Source organism: Aquarana catesbeiana, linkage group LG02 (genome assembly GCF_042186555.1).
Source record: "Aquarana catesbeiana isolate 2022-GZ linkage group LG02, ASM4218655v1, whole genome shotgun sequence".
NCBI lineage: Eukaryota > Metazoa > Chordata > Amphibia > Anura > Ranidae > Aquarana > Aquarana catesbeiana.
This window is the reverse complement of record NC_133325.1, coordinates 544,817,167-544,834,870: the sequence shown is the minus strand read 5'-3', so window position 1 is coordinate 544,834,870 and position 17,704 is coordinate 544,817,167. Positions and strand designations below refer to the sequence as shown.

General features: G+C 44.1%; 1 long non-coding RNA gene across 1 annotated transcript; it reads right to left on the bottom strand.

Annotated features, from left to right (window-relative positions):
• Window positions 1-6,061: 6,061 nt before the first annotated feature.
• LOC141130005 (uncharacterized) lies at window positions 6,062-7,020 on the bottom strand. Its single transcript, XR_012241944.1, has 3 exons — window positions 6,744-7,020; window positions 6,541-6,627; window positions 6,062-6,423 (listed from the first exon to the last, which is right to left on the bottom strand). It is a non-coding gene; the product is annotated as an uncharacterized lncRNA (long non-coding RNA).
• Window positions 7,021-17,704: the final 10,684 nt, after the last annotated feature.

The window sequence follows — 17,704 nt, the reverse complement described above, 5'->3', positions numbered from 1 at the left end:
GAATATTATTTTAAAAAATGGAATAAGAGAGAAAAAAGAAAAAGTAGAGAGAAAAGAAAAGTACTCCTTTCAGCCAAGACTTAAAAACATCCTCTCCCTCATCTCCTCTTATGATATTAAATGGGGGATTGTACATCATATTAATGGATTGCAGATCTTTTCAAATCTGTTTTGCTGGTCCTGTAATAAAATGCTTGCTATCTTTTCATTGAGCATTATGCATTATTTTTGGCTGTGGACATTTTCACTAAAAATATGTAAAAGATGAGTCTAGGTGTGGGGTGTGTCTGGGGATGTCTGCAACCGTTTCATTCAAGAAGTCTGTTTGGGCATTTTTTGGCCACATTAGTGACCGAGTGGATCATTGTGTATATTCTAGTTCAATATATTTTTAATTTTGCACATATCCACCAGTTGTGAAACATTGTTCCCGTCTGTCCGCATCCTCTAAAACAAACCAGGGATGCACCAGGATAGATCTTAACAATCCTAGCAGATACCAAGTCACATTAAAGCTGTAATAAACCCAAAAGCAAATATTTATTATACTGCAGATTACCAATTGCTAGATGTGATGGCTGCTTTAGTTTTCCTATTTATGCTTTTTTTTCTACTTAGGACTGACAGGGGTGCTTACAATGATCAACATTTATTCTTTTATGTAAAACCTTTATCCCAAAAGGAAAAAAAACAGTTGCTGTAACTGCCTAATAAGTGTTGGTTGGTGATTGGCTTCAATTTATTAGTGTATCTAAATCTGCTAGTCCAAGTTTGACCTCCCCCCAGACTGACAATGCTGCTGCTATCTAGAGTGTAGAGCTTTATTACAGGAGGTGTGTTACTGGCCAGATCAGGTGAAAAAGAAAATTAATCAGCCCATCACATATAAGGATTGGTAAGCTGCATTATATATATTCTTGGGGTTTAATACTGCTTTAAGATAGACTCTGTCTGATTGTTCCCCGTAAGGTATTTAGAAATATATCATCTTCTTTGTTATTGATAAGCATTTTTTTTCTGCTCTGTAACATTGTTATCCCTGACACCATTGCTCTCTTCTCGCACTGGTTTTTCTAAACATATCAATTTTTATGCAGTTGTTGTCTTGTTCTATGATTTCTAACCTATTTTTACACCAAGATCTCATGTTGATATTGCATTATGTTATACTTCTGTACCACCTTTTGCATTTTTAAAAAGTTTGTAAACAAAAAATAAACTGTCTATCTTCGGTGTGCAAATGTAATAGAAGTTTTTCATATAAAAAAAAATATATTATGCTTAGAATTTTACATATATTTGAGACTCTTGCTTGTGGCACAACAATTAAAGCATATTTTATGCATACAATGAGGCTCCCTTTTTTTTTTTTTTTAACCATGCCATTATAAGCCCCATCCACTGTTAAACATTTTCTTCAGGCCCAATGTTTGCCACGGTGCACATAGCATGCTATATTATTGCTCTCCTTGGGGTGTCCAAAGGTGTCCCAATCGTAGCTATGCCCCTGAGTAAGCCCAAATTAGTTTTTATCGACTTCTTCTTTCCCTTCTTCTCTTTTTATAATTTGAATTGATTTGTGCATTTAGTGCAAAAAACAAAACAAAAACAAACAAGAAACAAAACAAAAAAACAAACAATGTACCAGCAATATGATTCTCGTGCTTCTATAGAAGGCTAGCTCTTATATAACTAAAGTTCAATTTTATAATTACATGTAGTGCTTACTCCTGAAGGGGCCACTGGAAACGACCCAGGTCTCCCTTACCTATTCAGAGTAGGGGTGCGCATCTTCACTTGTCTCATGATTCGATTTGATTATCTTGTCAACGATTTGATTCAGCATCGTGACGCATCACAATTAATGCCCATGGTTTTTATCCAAAAATTCAAACAGTCAGAGGAACTCAATTTCTTATTTTAATTTTCTCTTAGAGCAATATCCTATTTGGGGAGAGTAATTCTCATAACCATTCCAAAAGAGGGATACAAGTTATTCACTTTCAGTTCATTACAGAGAACAAAGGGGCATTCTTTACATCTGGTGGAAAAACAGAAAGGCTTCTTTGCCCTAAGAGCTGTGAAAATGTGGAATAGACTGACTCTCTCACAAACTAGTTCTGGGCTGCTCAGTTGATTTTTTTAACGAAGACCTGAAATGCATTTGTGTCCTAAATGCACAAAATATAAGTCAGTGACAGACGGATGGTGGTGGGAGGGATGGCATCAGGCAGAGGGATGATGGTGGGAGAGCTGGGATCAGGCAAAGGGATGGTGGAGGAATGGGATCAGGCAGAGGGATGGTGGTGGGGGATTTAGATCAGTGACAGAGGAATGGTGGTGGGAGGGATGGGATCAGACAGAGGGATGGTGGGGGTGGTATCAGGCTAGGGTTGCCACCTCATCCCTTTAAAACTGAACACATATTAATTACACAGGTTGTGTGACTGGTTAAGGTTATAATTAATCTCACTTGGTGTCTTATCTGCATTAAATTGGTCTCACAACCTGTGTAACTCATATGTGTTTGGGTTTAAAGGAATGAGGTGGCAACCCTATATCAGGCAGAGGGATGGTGGTGGGAGGGATGGGATCAAGCATAGGGATGGTGGGGGGGGGGGTGGCATCAGGCAGAGGAATGGTGGTGGGAGGGATGGGATCAGGCAGAGGGATGGTGGTGGGGGAATGGGATCAGGCAGAGGAATGGTGGTGGAAAGGATGGGATCAGGCAGAGGGATGGTGGTGGGGGAATGGGATCAGGCAGAGGAATGGTGATGGGAGGGATGGGATCAGGCAAAGGGATGGTGGTGGGAGGTATGGGATCAGGCAGAGGTATGGTGGTGGGGTTATGGGATCAGGCAGGGTGATGGGATCAGAGACAGAGGGATGGTGGTGGTGGTGGTTATCAGTGGCAGGGGAATGGTGTTGGTGGGGGGGTTGGGATCAGGCAGAGGGATGGTGGGGGGGATAGGATCAGGCAGAGGGATGGTGGTGGGGGGATGGGATCAGGCAGAGGGATGGGATCAGGCAAAGGGAAGGTGGTGGGGGGCAGGGCTTGTGCTACCACTAGGCAAACTAGACAGCCGCCTAGGGCGCCAGGCTGCTGGTTTTTCTTCCTTCTAGCTCTGCAGCATGTAACTAACTCTCCGCAGGCAGCTGCTCCATCCGTCTGTAGTGTCAGAGGCGCAGTTGTGGTGGAGGACTGTGTCCCAACACCGGAATGAAAGCAAACATCCCCTGTGCACCTCTACAATCAGTGACCTGCTGTTTGTCTCACCAGTCTCTGAGCTAGTGGCGTATCCATGTGTGCAGGGGAACACTGTAACCCACACTGCACACATGGATGATCCCCTGGTTGACAGTCAGGGACGATCGGTGTGGCGGGAGGGACACCTGCAAGCACCAATCTCTGTATAGCCTTCAGTGAAGCAACTGACAGCCACTTCTCCTCCTCCTCCACCTCCCGCAGCTGTCAGCTGAAATGCTATACAGGGAGATTGGTGCTCACAGCTATCCCTACCGCCACACCGATCATCCCCGACAGTCCTCTATTTCTGGCCCCCGTGTCCTCCTTCTCTGGCCCCCCTCCATGTCCTCCTTCTCTGACCCCGTGTTGTGCTCCTCCTCTGCCCCCCTTTTCCCCCCTCTCTCGTCGGCTGCGGTGAATGTGTCAGAATTGCGAGAGGAGGAAGGGGCCGGTAAATTACATATTCCTTTTCTGAATCGGACATGGTAAACGATTTCTATAGATCACTCTGTGTCCTGTGATAACTGAGCAGAGTAACCTGTGATTACTCAGGCTCCTGTCCATTCATAAACTGAAGTAATCTCCTGTCTATTCAACTTCAATGCTGAGGCTGCGGAGAAAGGGACTGGGGCATCTGCGTCCTCAGTCCCTTTCTCAAAGGGGAGATGTCAGGGGGTCTGTTTAGACCCCTGATATCTCACCAAAGCCCCCCAACAGGGCTGATAAAAAAAGAAAAATACAATAAATATTTAAAAAATTGTAAAAATATATAATAAGAGAAAAAAACTACTGAAGCCACCCCCCCCGGCCTACCGACACTTTCTACTGCCCCAACCCCCCCCCCCCCCCCAAAAAAAAAAAAAGCATTGTGAAAAAAATAAATAAATTGTAAAAAAAAAACACATAAAAATAAAAAACTACTGACACCATCCACTGCCCTACTGACACTGTCCACTGCCCCATAGAGGAAGGATTTAAAATTGTTCCTCACACTGGCAGGGTTGCGTCGTCGGATACAGATCAGTGCCCCAGACCCGGTGAGTGAAACTCTGTCACTGACATTGTATTATTGTATATACACTGATCTGTCCATCACACGAATGTGTGTCTGTGTACCGAGCACATGGCCTGGATGTAAGGATCCTTCCCCCCTACATTTAATGGGCACTGGTGAGGCTGCATTGATGGCACTGGTGAGGCTGCATTGATGGGCACTGATGAGGCTGCAATAATGGGCACTGATGAGCTACATTTGATGGGCAATGGTAAGGCTGCATAGATGGGTCTAGCAAAGTGTTGCATGAAAAATAGTAGCAGTCATCAAAAAGGTGGGGTATACATGGGCAGGGCAAAGGGGGTGACAAAATGAGATTTCGCCTAGGGTGTCAAAAATCCTTTCACCAGTCCTAGTGGGGGGATGGGATCAGGCAGAGGGATGGTGGTGGGAGGGATGGGATCAGGCATAGGGATGGTGGGGGATGTGGGATCAGGCAGAGGGATGGTGGTGGGGGGATGGGATCAGGCAGAGGGATGGTGGTGGGAGGGATGGGATTAGTGACAAAGCGATGGTGGTGGGGGCGTTGGGATCAGTGACAGAGCGATGGTGGTGGGGGGTTGGGATCAGTGACAGAAGGGTGGTGGTGGGAGGTATGGGATCAGTCACAGGGATAGTGATGGGAGGGATGGGATCAGGCAGAGGGAGGTGGTGGGGGATGGGATCAGGCAGAGGGATGGTGGTGGGGGGATGAGATCAGAGACAGAGGGATGGTGGTGGGGGTGTGGGAATTGGATCAGTGACACTGGCACTCAACTACTCTCATTGTCAGGGGAACCCCCCTCCTCCATGCTCAGTGTGTCTATGCCTCTCTTCTCCCTTCCGGTGCCTCCAGTGATGCCTCTCCTGACGTGGGGTCTCCTCAAGCTCCTCCCCTTCACTCTACTGGCTGTCAGCTCATCAGCTGACTTTCTGCTTCAGAGTCCATCTCACTGCATACTGCGGTGGGTGGGGAAGGGGAGGGGGCCTTATTCACCAGGCAGGCTCTGCCTCTGTGTGGCTCCAGGAGAGGCAGAGCGCCGGATAACATCATCAGCGTTAGATTCAGCCGACTCTCAGCATCCATGCAGAATGGTGAAAGTCTGAATCCCGATGCAGTGATTATATTCAACACCCCTAATTCAGAGGGTGCCAGCCCAGATACCAGTTCCAGAGCACACCAGCAAAATTCAGGCTCAGTCTAATGCTGGCCATACACTATACGAAAAATCGTCCAAACCCATTTTCGAAAAAACGGACATTCGGCCATGAGAGCAAACGATAGTGCCATCATGTAGTGACCAATAAATCGTTCAGTGGACATAAATTATAACAGAAAAATACGCTGTGCTAGGGTGTGCTAAATATGCTACTTGGTATTATAGTATGCCGAAACCGCTGCGCATATATATAAACGCATATAACCATAGGTATATAAGTGATATGCCCTCAAAAGGTAAAAAATGGTCTGTGTTAATAAATAAGTAATCATATATGAAATATACAAATATATAAACGCATCAAAGTGCATATGTAATAATAAGTATATCTGATGACAGTATTATTAAAGTACATAAATACATAAATACAAATACATTCCAAAAAAGTAAGTAATGGGGGGGGAGAACATGGGATTATAGCGGTGGCAGAAAGAAAATGTGACGGTAAGATAATAGCGTTAAAATACAAAAAATACTTTATTTTACAATTTTCAAATACATACAAAAAGATAAAATTTTAAGTGCAATTGACATAGATGTTATACAAGACCACAGTGCAGTAGAGTGGGCCAGATGGGGGCGGCCTTCAAAGCAAGAGCTCAGATCCTACATGTTTCGCCAAGACATTGGCTTCTTCAGGGAATGGTATGAGCTTGTTGCAATAAAGAGAATCTATGCATCGGGATACAAAGACATCAAATAAGAAACCAGATAAATAACATTGGGAGGTAAACTGATATACAAAATAATAAGCAAAGGAGTACGTGGCTGCACTGGTTCACAGTGGGGGGTGGCCAAACAGATCCCCAAGGCCCCGAACGTACCTGAAAGCCAGACACCCAGGGGAGGCCCGGCGGGAAATCCCCAGCCGAGGGCGGACTGGACTGCACCATATCTATGTCTGCAGGGGGCATACAAATGACCTGGCAATCAAATATATTGAGAGTTAGAGGGTGTGTGTGAAACACCATTGTTTGGCATAAGTGGGGTCATATACCACACATCAAATGAATAGGGCATCAAAGCCTCAAAAAACTCACACTTTAAAAACAAATTTGTTGGTGAAGAGGAAACGCCTGAGGGTCAGTTGAGGGAAAGAGCTCAAAAAAAGCAACAAGTGGAGATATCTGAAACAATACATGAAAAAGGGGATGGTTAAAAGAGAGCTGTTTAACCTTAAAAAAGGTAATGACCACGCTAATATGTATGGTTAGAGGGTAGTAGTTAGAGAAAGGAGGCTTACCCAAAAGGCTAGTGCAAGGCATGTAGCTGTCAAAGACCGTTACTCATCATACGTATGAGAAATAGGGATTAAGCTTTGGTCAGTGACAGAGGATTGATACATCCTAAGAGGGGATGAATAAAAATAAAATTAGGAAGAAAAATAGCTGAGCGATGCTAAGGGGTGAAAAGCATTGGGAGACATACCTTGCAGTGGTATACAGAGCTAGTGCTGGCGTTCCTCCTGCCCAGCTGGCTAAAGGGACGAGCCGGCTTAAATATACCCCCCACACCTGATCGGAATCCCGATCAAGTGTGCGGACGCTAAAGAAAGGCGTCCGCGCATGCGCACCTGGCCTCTCAAGGAGCCTACAAGGTCCGAGATGCACCGAGGGCGTGTGCTCGGGTCACCTGACCCCCATGTGCAGCCAGTAGGAAGGTGGGAGCCGCCGTCAGGCAGCACTGCCACAGACCTAGGTGCCGGTGGATTGTGAAGGGACAAGCGGCACAAGCGATGCGTTGACGCCTAGAGCAGACATAAAATGTACTGCCCGGGGCGTCCGTACAGACAACAACAGTGCACGTCCCGCCAACTAACGCGGGGGATCGTGGCCAGACCCCCCCAGGGAGAGGGGGAACCGGCACTCCCAGGGACATGAGGAAGGGACCCACCTGTGGGAAACTAAGCGTGGGGAGGGGCGCCAGGAAAGGGGGAAGGCTCCCCAACAATCCCAATGACCCCAGTGGTCTACAGGGGCGGAAGGGAAATCCCGGCGTCTCAACCCACATGGTCCAGCCATATAGACCATCGACTGCATAGAAAATAACAGAGTCCCAGTGTGGGTATAAACAGACAAATGAGGCAAACAACTAAAACAGCTGAAAGGAAAAAATGCATACTGGTATAAACTCAAAACAAACAACAAAATGTGTGTATGATAATTATACAGCATCATATGGTTTATACATTGTGCAACATCAATAATAAATGTAGATATAAGTTGATACCCAGGTTTATGTTTTTTCAATGGTACCATGACTAGGACTGTATGGGAAAGACACAATAAAATACCATGGCAAAAGAAGCAGAAGAAAGAAAAAAGCAGAGGGAAAGAATGAATAGTCAAGGGGAAAAAGAAAGAGGGGGGGAGGAGGGGAAAGGATAAAGGAAAAAGAGGGAAGGGAAGAAGGGATGGGGAGGGGGGGAGGGGGGGGGTGAAGAGAAAGAAGGGGGGAAAAAAGGAGGAGGGAAGGAAGGACAAAGAAGGAGGGAACAGATGACAGAGGGAATGGAGAAAAACGAAAAGGGGGAAGGAAGGGGAAGAGAACTACGCATGACGTAGATTGGGAGGGTAGGGAAGGAACAATTGGCAACTATACTCATAAGTAAAAGATAAAAAATGGAAAATGATCTGTCTAAAGGTGTCATGAATTACAAAAAAGGTTTAAAGCTAATGTGTTCATTAAGGCCAGGAGAATTGTAGCCTGTAAAGTATGGATCCATTTTGTCTCCAACTGTAATAGTCTATTATCAATGCTCCCGCCTCTGGCATGTAGCGGAACATGCTCGAGTGCGGAGAATTGGATAACATAGGGATCAAAATTATTTTGGGTGGCAATGTGCCGGTTAATAGCTGTGGTGGTAGTATTTTTAAGTAGGGGTTTAATGTGGTCTCGAATGCGAACCTAAAAGGGTCCCTTGGTTTTTCCGATGTAGTAAGAACCATAGCGGCATAGGGCCAAGTATACCACTCCCACGGTGGTACAGGTGACTCGATATCTGATTTCGTGAGTCAGTCCATTGGGAAGAACGAGTTCCCTGGAATTCATGACAAAAGGGCAGACATCGCATTTTCCACATTGATAGGTTCCAGTAGTGTTGGAGACATGTTGAGTACCAACCGAATGGTGACTTTTGATTAGTCGATCTCGAAGTGAAGGAGATCTACGGTAAGCGATGTCAGGATGGGGTTTGACGTATTTGGAGATAGTGGAATCCGCAGTTAGTAGGGGCCAAAATTGATTTAAAATATGCCTGATTTGGGTGTGTTGTTTGGAATATTGGGTGATTAATCGTACTGGCTGCGAAGTGTCTGGGGGTTTGTCAGAAAAGACTAGATCCTTCCTGTCTAGCTTTTTGACCTTGTTAAAGGCTTTCTTCAGAAGGGAGTGACTGTATCCTCTGTCTATAAGTCTGCTATACAGTTCCTGTGATGCTTGAAAGAAATCTGCTTCACATGTGCAATTTCTTTTGAGTCTGAGATACTGGCTGAAGGGAATGCTTTTGAGGAGAGGCTTGGGGTGGGCACTACTGGCATGCAAGATGGTGTTACCCGAAGAGGGTTTTCGGTAAAGAGCAGTTTGTATCTGACCATTGGAGTGCAGGCTGATCTGGAGATCCAAAAAATGGATTTGCGACTGACTGCACTCAATGGTGAATTTGATATTGTAAGAATTCTTGGTTAAGTGATCAATGAAGATCGCCAGTTCGTCTCTGGTGCCTGACCAAAAGAGTAGTATATCATCTATATACCTGTACCAAGATGTTACCTTGGACAGGAAGGGAATGGGATAAGACGTGTCAAAAAGTTCTCTCTCCCACCCCCCCAGGTACAGATTGGCGTAGGAGGGGGCCCATTTGGTCCCCATAGCCACGCCCTGTACCTGGAGGTAGTGGGAGGAACCAAACATGAAATAGTTGCGTGTCAATATGAACTTGAGAAGTTCAAGAACGAAGTCTCCATAAGCGTGATACTTAGGGCCTCTCATACGAAGTTGTTTTTCAATTACCGAGATGCCTCTGTCGTGAGGGATGATATTGTACAGGCTCTCGACATCTAGGGCAACTAGCCAAGTATTTTTGGGTAGATATTTGCCATCTAGGATGCGGAGGAGATGGATGGTGTCTTTTATATAAGAAGGCAGGGAGGTGACATGAGGGGCTAAGTACTTATCAACTAATGCGCTAGCATGTTTGGTAAGACATTGCCATCCAGAAACAATAGGGCGACTGGGTGGGTGGGTCATAGACTTGTGAAGTTTGGGTAGAGAATAAAAAGTGGGGGTTTTGGGTTCCCGAACATTCAAAAAATTCCATGTATTACAGTCGATTGTACCTTTTTGGTAAGCTGAAAAGATCAGCTGGTTATATTCGGAGGTGAAATGATCAATGAGTGACTTAGATATGGGTCTGTACCAGTCACGGTTATTGAGAATATCGTGACACATACGTTCATAGACGTTCATACGTTCCCCCCCCCCTCTTTCTTTTTCCCCTTAACTATTCATTCTTTCCCTCTGCTTTTTTCTTTCTTCTGCTTCTTTTGCCATGGTATTTTATTGTGTCTTTCCCATACAGTCCTAGTCATGGTACCATTGAAAAAACATAAACCTGGGTATCATCTACATTTATTATTGATGTTGCACAATGTATGAACCATATGATGCTGTATAATTATCATAGACACATTTTGTTGTTTGTTTTGAGTTTATACCAGTATGCATTTTTTCCTTTCAGCTGTTTTAGTTGTTTTCTCATTTGTCTGTTTATGCCCACACTGGGACTCTGTTATTTTCTATGCAGTCGATGGTCTATGTGGCTGGACCACGTGGGTTGGGACGCCGGGATTTCCCTTCCGCCCCTGTAGACCACCGGGGTTGTTGGGATTGTTGGGGAGCCTTCCCCCTTTCCTGGCGCCCCTCCCCACGCTTAGTTTCCCACTGGTGGGCCCCTTCCCCATGTCCCTGGGAGTGCCGGTTCTCCCCTCTCCCTGGGGGGGTCTGGCCCCGATCCCCCGCGTTAGTTGGCGGGACATGCACTGTTGTTGTCTGTACGGACGCCCCGGGCATTACATTTTATGTCTGCCCTAGGCGTCAACGCATCGCTTGTGCCGCTTGTCCCTTCACAATCCACCGGTGTCTTGTCGAATACAGTCCCCTATCCAAAAGTGTCCGCCCTGTACTGCGCAGGCGCAGTACGGAGGACAAACGAGACGCCGAAAGTCTTCGAAGTTCAACAGCTGACCGTCAGCTGTACACGGCGCCTGCGCATTTATTCTTACCCTATGTCCAGGATCATTCCCTACTATCCAAGTGGACATAGAGTTAGAATAAATAGTTGCCGAGCGCAGCGAGGCCGTGCCCGAAGTGTGGCGAGCGAAGCGAGCCCGCGAGGGGCCCTCTTACACAGCCATCACTAACAGGTGCCCGAGCGCCGTGTACAGCTGATGGTCAGCTGATCAACTTCGGACATTTTCGGCATCTCCTGCTCCTCCGTACTGCACAGGCGCTGCGCCTGCGCAGTACGGGGCGGACACTATCTGATAGGAGGACACTATATGTCAGAACACCGGCACCTAAGTCTGTGGCAGTGCTGCCTGACGGCGGCTCCCACCTTCCTATTGGCTGCACAGGGGGGTCAGGTGACCCGAGCACACACCCTCGGTGCATCTCGGACCTTGTAGGCTCCTTGAAAGGCCAGATGCGCATGCGCTGGCGCCTTTCTTTAGCGTCCGCACACTTGATCGGGATTCCGATCAGGTGTGGGGGGTATATTTAAGCCGGCTCGTTCCTTTAGCCAGCTGGACAGGAGGAATGCCAGCACTAGCTCTGTATACCACTGCAAGGTATGTCTCCCAATGCTTTTCACCCCTTAGCATCGCTCAGCTATTTTTCTTCCTAATTTTATTTTTATTCATCCCCTCTTAGGATGTATCAATACTCTGTCACTGACTAAAGCTTAATCCCTATTTCTCATACGTATGATGAGTAACGGTCTTTGACAGCTACATGCTTGCACTAGCCTTTTGGTTAAGCCTCCTTTCTCTAACTACTACCCTCTACCCATACATATTAGCGTGGTCATTACCTTTTTTAAGGTTAAACAGCTCTCTTTTAACCATCCCCTTTTTCATGTATTGTTTCAGATATCTCCACTTGTTGCTTTTTTTTTAGCTCTTTCCCTCAACTGACCCTCAGGCGTTTCCTCTTCACCAACAAATTTGTTTTTAAAGTGTGAGTTTTTTGAGGCTTTGATGCCCTGTTCATTTGATGTGTGGTATATGACCCCACTCATGCCAAACAATGGTGTTTCACACACACCCTCTAACTCTCAATATATTTGATTGCCAGGTCATTTGTATGCCCCCTGCAGACATAGATATGGTGCAGTCCAGTCCGCCCTCGGCTGGGGATTTCCCGCCGGGCCTCCCCTGGGTGTCTGGCTTTCAGGTACGTTCGGGGCCTTGGGGATTTGTTTGGCCACCCCCCACTGTGAACCAGTCCAGCCATGTACTCCTTTGCTTATTATTTTGTATATCAGTTTACCTCCCAATGTTATTTATCTGGTTTCTTATTTGATGTCTTTGTATCCCGATGCATAGATTCTCTTTATTGCAACAAGCTCATACCATTCCCTGAAGAAGCCAATGTCTTGGCGAAACATGTAGGATCTGAGCTCTTGCTTTGAAGGCCGCCCCCATCTGGCCCACTCTACTGCACTGTGGTCTTGTATAACATCTATGTCAATTGCACTTAAAATTTTATCTTTTTGTATGTATTTGAAAATTGTAAAATAAAGTATTTTTTGTATTTTATCTCTATTATCTTACCGTCACATTTTCTTTCTGGCACCGCTATAATCCCATGTTCTCCCCTCCCATTACGTACTAAGTTGTTTTGGGATGAGGTGCTGCATCTGATGCAACTTGTCTAACCAAACTCCTATATTCCAAAAAAGTGCTTAGTGCAAAATTGGATTCAGAATTCAACAAAAGTGCTAAGTGCCACACAGCTCATGTGAAAAAACAGTCCTTTTTTGAAAAATAGATCATATAATAAACTGTGAAGTCCTGGAAACAAACAATGAAGGTGCTTATACGTGATATCCACTAGTGATGTAGTTAAGCATGCTCATAATTTCTTAGTGCCGCAGTGCAATACGGTGATCCCCAAGGTAATACGCTCACCTCAGAGTGTGTGACTTATGCCACGTACACACGGTCGGACTTTACAGCAGACTTTGCCCGGCGGACAGGATTTAGTCGGACAATTCGATCGTGTGTGGGCTCCAGCGGACTTTGTTTTCTCAAAAGTTGGATGGAATTAGATTTGAAACATGTTTTAAATCTATCCGTCGAACTCGAGTCCGGTCGAAAAGTCCGCTCATCTGTATGCTAGTTCGACGGACAAAAAGCCACGCTAGGGCAGCTATTGGCTACTGGCTATGACCTTCTTTGTTTTAGTCCAGTCGTACGTCATCACGTACGAATTCAACGGACTTTGGTGGATTGTGTGTAGGCAAGTCCTTTCATTCGGAAAGTCCGTCATAAAGTCAGTCGAAAAGTCCGCCGGGCAAAGTCTGCCGTAAAGTCCGCATTAGTCGGCATTAGTCGCTAAACAAAGTCAAATCATGCTTTTGAACCACACCAGGGCTCTATGCTTATCACAGGATCCCAGGCTCCATTGCAGTGTGTACAGATGGATGAGAAGAAAAAACTATATAATATAATATTGTTTTTAAAATTTATTCAGAAGTTAAAAACACTCCCCCAAATGGGGTACTCACAATCGTAAGCTGCGTCAGTGCACCTCTCTATATAAGGCATACAGCTGCTGTAACAGTGAGGGTATGGTGTACGTCTCGTCAAGCAGCAGATACACTGCCTCTAACTTCGTCCTGGCCCCTCCCCAGGATGGAGCGAGAGGACATATATTAATCCATTTTTTGTTCGTTTTTTTTACATATATTTAGTCCAAACAGTTCGGACGGGAAACACATTAATCTTTCAATTTATCGTTCGTTCGGCAGAAAATTTGAAAATTTCCAAACTTGTCCTTCGTTTTTTTGGCTCAAAAACATCCCAACGATTATCGATTTTTTTTTTTTTTTTGTGCCCATTAACTGGCCGAAAAACTAGCAAACTGGCCAAATGACCGAATTTTGGGCGATTTTTCGTATAGTGTATGGCCAGCATAAGAGTGTCTTTTTTATTAAATTTTTCAGTTCGACAATAACGTAATACATATTTACAGTATATCTGAAGATATTGTATCATGCTTTAGTCATTTAAGAACAGTATTACACATATTGCATTGTAGAAAACAGGAATGATGGTACAATAACAATAGTGTAATGGAGGAGCTTTTTTGAGAGAGGGGGTGAATAGAATAATAGGAGTAGGAGGAGAGGAAGGGGAAAGAAAGGAGAGAGGATGTTGAGAGCACTATTTGGAATATGCATGTATTAGGTCATCCATACATGTGTACATCATTTCAGAAGGATAGTTTTGTGAAAGGGAAATTATGCTATTCTTCGATTATACCAGTTTTGCCATTGCATCCATCTTGTTTGGATGTTGTAGTATGATGCAGAACCTATTGTTCCTATAAGTTCGTAGGTGTAGTGTGAGTGAACCAAAATGATCACGTCTAGTATAGTAGGGACGTTAGGTGTTTTCCAGTTTCTAGTTAAAAGTAGTCTGGTTGCTAGGAGAATGTGAGTGAGGATTGTTTTGAATGTGTGAGGAATTGTATCTGGGATCATGTTTAGTATAGACAGCTGTGGTGTGAGAGTGATGCAGAAGTGGCCTATTTCTTGTATCAGATGTGCTACTTCTTTCCATAGGTTTGCTATTATTGGGCAATGCCATAGAATGTGGAATAGAGTTCCTATGTGGTTACAATGCCTCCAACAGAGGGCTGTGGTGTTGGTTTGGAATTTAGCCAGTCTAAGTGGTGTCAAGTACCATCTGAGTGTAATTTTGTTTGTTAGTTCCCATAAAGAAGCCCATCGTGTGGCTTTATATATCGATTTTAGTGCCTGTTGCCATTGTTGGTCTGAGTATTGTTCCTGGGTGTCTGTTTCCCAATCAGTGAATAGTTTGGATTTGTAAAAGGTATTTTTTTCTTGTAATGTGGAGTAGATGAGAGAGATGCCATTTGAGTGGGATTCTTGTGAGAAATAGAAGATCCAGAGCTTGATAGGTAAGGATCCTTCTATATTTGGGTACTTAGACAGGCATGTTTGAATTTGATGGTAAGTGAGAAAGTCTGATGTGGGTGCTTTGTGGGTGGATTGGATTAATAAAAATGGTTTATGTTTGATTATGTTTCTAAGTTGGGGATGTTTAGATCGGGAGATAGTAAACGGAGGGTTTGTAGTGGTACATGTGTAGGTTTAGTGGTGAGTGATGATCACTTAGTGTTGTGGAGAATTCTCCAGGCTTTAATCAACGCCTGAATGGTTGGAGAGTACAAGTGAATATTTGTGATCAGAGTAGAGGTACTAAACAGCCAGTATGTGAGAATTGGTCCAGGTGTGGCATTGTTTTCAACATTGCCCCATAGCGTGTTTTGGTGGGTTTGAGTCCATTCTTGGAGTTGAGAGAGAATAGTGGCTAGATAGTAATCTTTTATGTCTGGGTATCCCATTCCTCCAACTAGTCTGTGTTTAATGAGTTTAGAGTGGCTGGATCTGTTTTTTTTACTCTGCCATATATACCAGCTAATTATAGTTTGTAGGGAGTCAAGGTAGGAGTTGGATAGTGGTATAGGAAGTGTGCGAAAGGTGTAGAGTATTCTAGGTAGTATGAGCATTTTAAAAGCTGCCAGCCTACCTGATCATGAGAGTTCGAACTTGGCTAATTTGGTGGTTTCCTTTAGTAACATTTGTTTAGTATCTAAGTAGTTACTGTTGAATAATCCTTTCGTTGATTTGGTGAGTGTGATGCCTAAGTACGATATACCTGTTTCTGCCCAAGGGTATATATAAAGATTGCATAAGATATTACTGGTTATTGCATCGAGACCTAGGTCTAATATGTAGGATTTGGTTGCATTTATTTTATAATACGAAATACAGCTGAATTGCATTAGAATATTTTGAACCGAAGCCAGGGAAGAAATTGGGTTGGTGAGCATCATTATAACATCATCAGCAAATAAGTTAATTTTGTGTTCTATGTGTCCTATTTTGAAGCCGGTAATATTTCTATTCATTCTGATGTGCTCCACCAGAGGTTCCATTATTAGGTTGAAAATAAGTGGGCATCCCTGGTGGGTACCATTTGTAATCAGGAAAGGGCATGAAATCATCCCTTCTGTGTATACTTGGGCCGAGGGGGATGATTATAAAGCCAGTATTGCTGATAGGATGGAAACCAAATTTGTGGAGCGTCGCTTTCAGGTAGTCCCAGTTGACTCTGTCGAACGCCTTCTCTGCGTCCAGAGATAGGAGCAGAGAAGGCGTTCTGTTGGTCTCAGCATAATGAATTATGTTTGTAAGTCTTCTGGTTGTGTTGTGAGTTTGTCTGCCTTTTGTGAAGCCAGATTGGTCTGGGTGTATTAACTTGGGCATAATTTGTACTAGTCTAGCGGCTATGCTTTTGGCATACATTTTTGTATCTATATTAAGAAGCGAGATTGGTCGGAAGTTTTGAGATGTGTTAGGTTCTTTCCCTGGCTTCGGCAAAGTGATTATTAGTGCATTAAGCATTTCATTGGGGAGGGAAGAGGTGGAGACAGTGTCAAAGGTAAAAGGTAAGGTGCTAGGGTGGTACTAAATTGTTTGTAATATTCACTAGTTAAGCCATCTGGTCCAGGTGATTTGTTAAATTGTAAGGCAGAAATGATATTTAGAATCTCTAGGTGGGTAAATGGTTTGTTTAGCTCATGAAGCTGATGTTGTGAGAGTTTCGGAAGCTTAATTTCCTACAAGAATGTGTTGATATCTACTATGGATGGTTGGTTGGTGTTAGTGTCTTCTTTCAGATTGTAGAGTGTTTGGTAGTAGTGGCACAAAAGCGTCCGCAATAGCTTGTGGGTCAATGAGTTTTTGTTTTGTAGCTGGGTGAAAGAGGTGTGGGATCTTTGACTTAATGTGGCGTCCTTTAATGCTAAGTGCTAATGCTTTCCCTGCTTTGTTGCCTGTAGTGTAATGGTTTGCTTTAAATTTCGTTCGGATTTTGGTATGGGATTCTAAAAGTATGTTTCTAAGTTCTTGTCTAAGGAGAACTAATTTTTCTTTTATTGTAGGATCAGGAATAGATTGATTTTGTTTATCCAATAAATTCATATTAGATATGATAGTATCTAGACGCTGTGATCTCCTCCTTTTCTCTCTTGCACTAAGCTGTATAATAATTCCTCAAACAAACGCCTTATGGGCATTCCAGAGGATGGTGTTGTTGGAAGTCAATCATTTGTTTAATTCAAAGAATTACTCTAGGTGATTCCGTATGTAAATAGAATGTTCTGGTGATTGGATGATTGACGCGTTGGCTCTCCACATCATGTGACGATGAGGATAAGGGTGGTCAGCTATTTCGATCGATACTGGGGCATGGTCCGACCATGTGATTGATCCAATGGAAGAGTCTTTAGTTTTGGTAAGAGTCCATTTGTCTACTAGAAAATAGTCAATCCAGGTATACGAATTATGTCTGTGGGAAAAGAAGGAGTAGTCCCGTTCTGTGGTATGGTGACATCTCCAGACGTCATATAGGTTGTTATTTCTTATGAAGGAATTCATAGGGGACGAGGGTCTGGAGGTACGGAATGAGGTGTCCAATTCGGTATCAGGCGCTATGTTAAAGTCACCACAAACAACGAAACATCCTTGGTGAAATTTATCGAGTTTTTTCAGAAGTTTGGATAGAAATCTTATTTGGCCAGTGTTGGGTGTGTAGATATTGACGATGGTATATCTAGTTTTGTCCAAGGTACAGTCCAACACCAGATATCTCCCCTAGTCATCTATCAAGCTATTGTGTAGCGTGAAGGTGAGGGAATTCTTGACTGCTATCATGACCCCATTTTTTTTGTTCAGGCCTGAAGCTTTAAAAATGTTGGTAAAATGGTGGTGTGCACAATGGGGTTCAGCTGAGTTCTTGAAGTGAGCCTCTTGGAGAGAATGGACGTCACATTTAGAATCTATAGCTGTTTTCCACATGGAGGATCTCTTGGCTGGGTGATTAAATCCTTTAA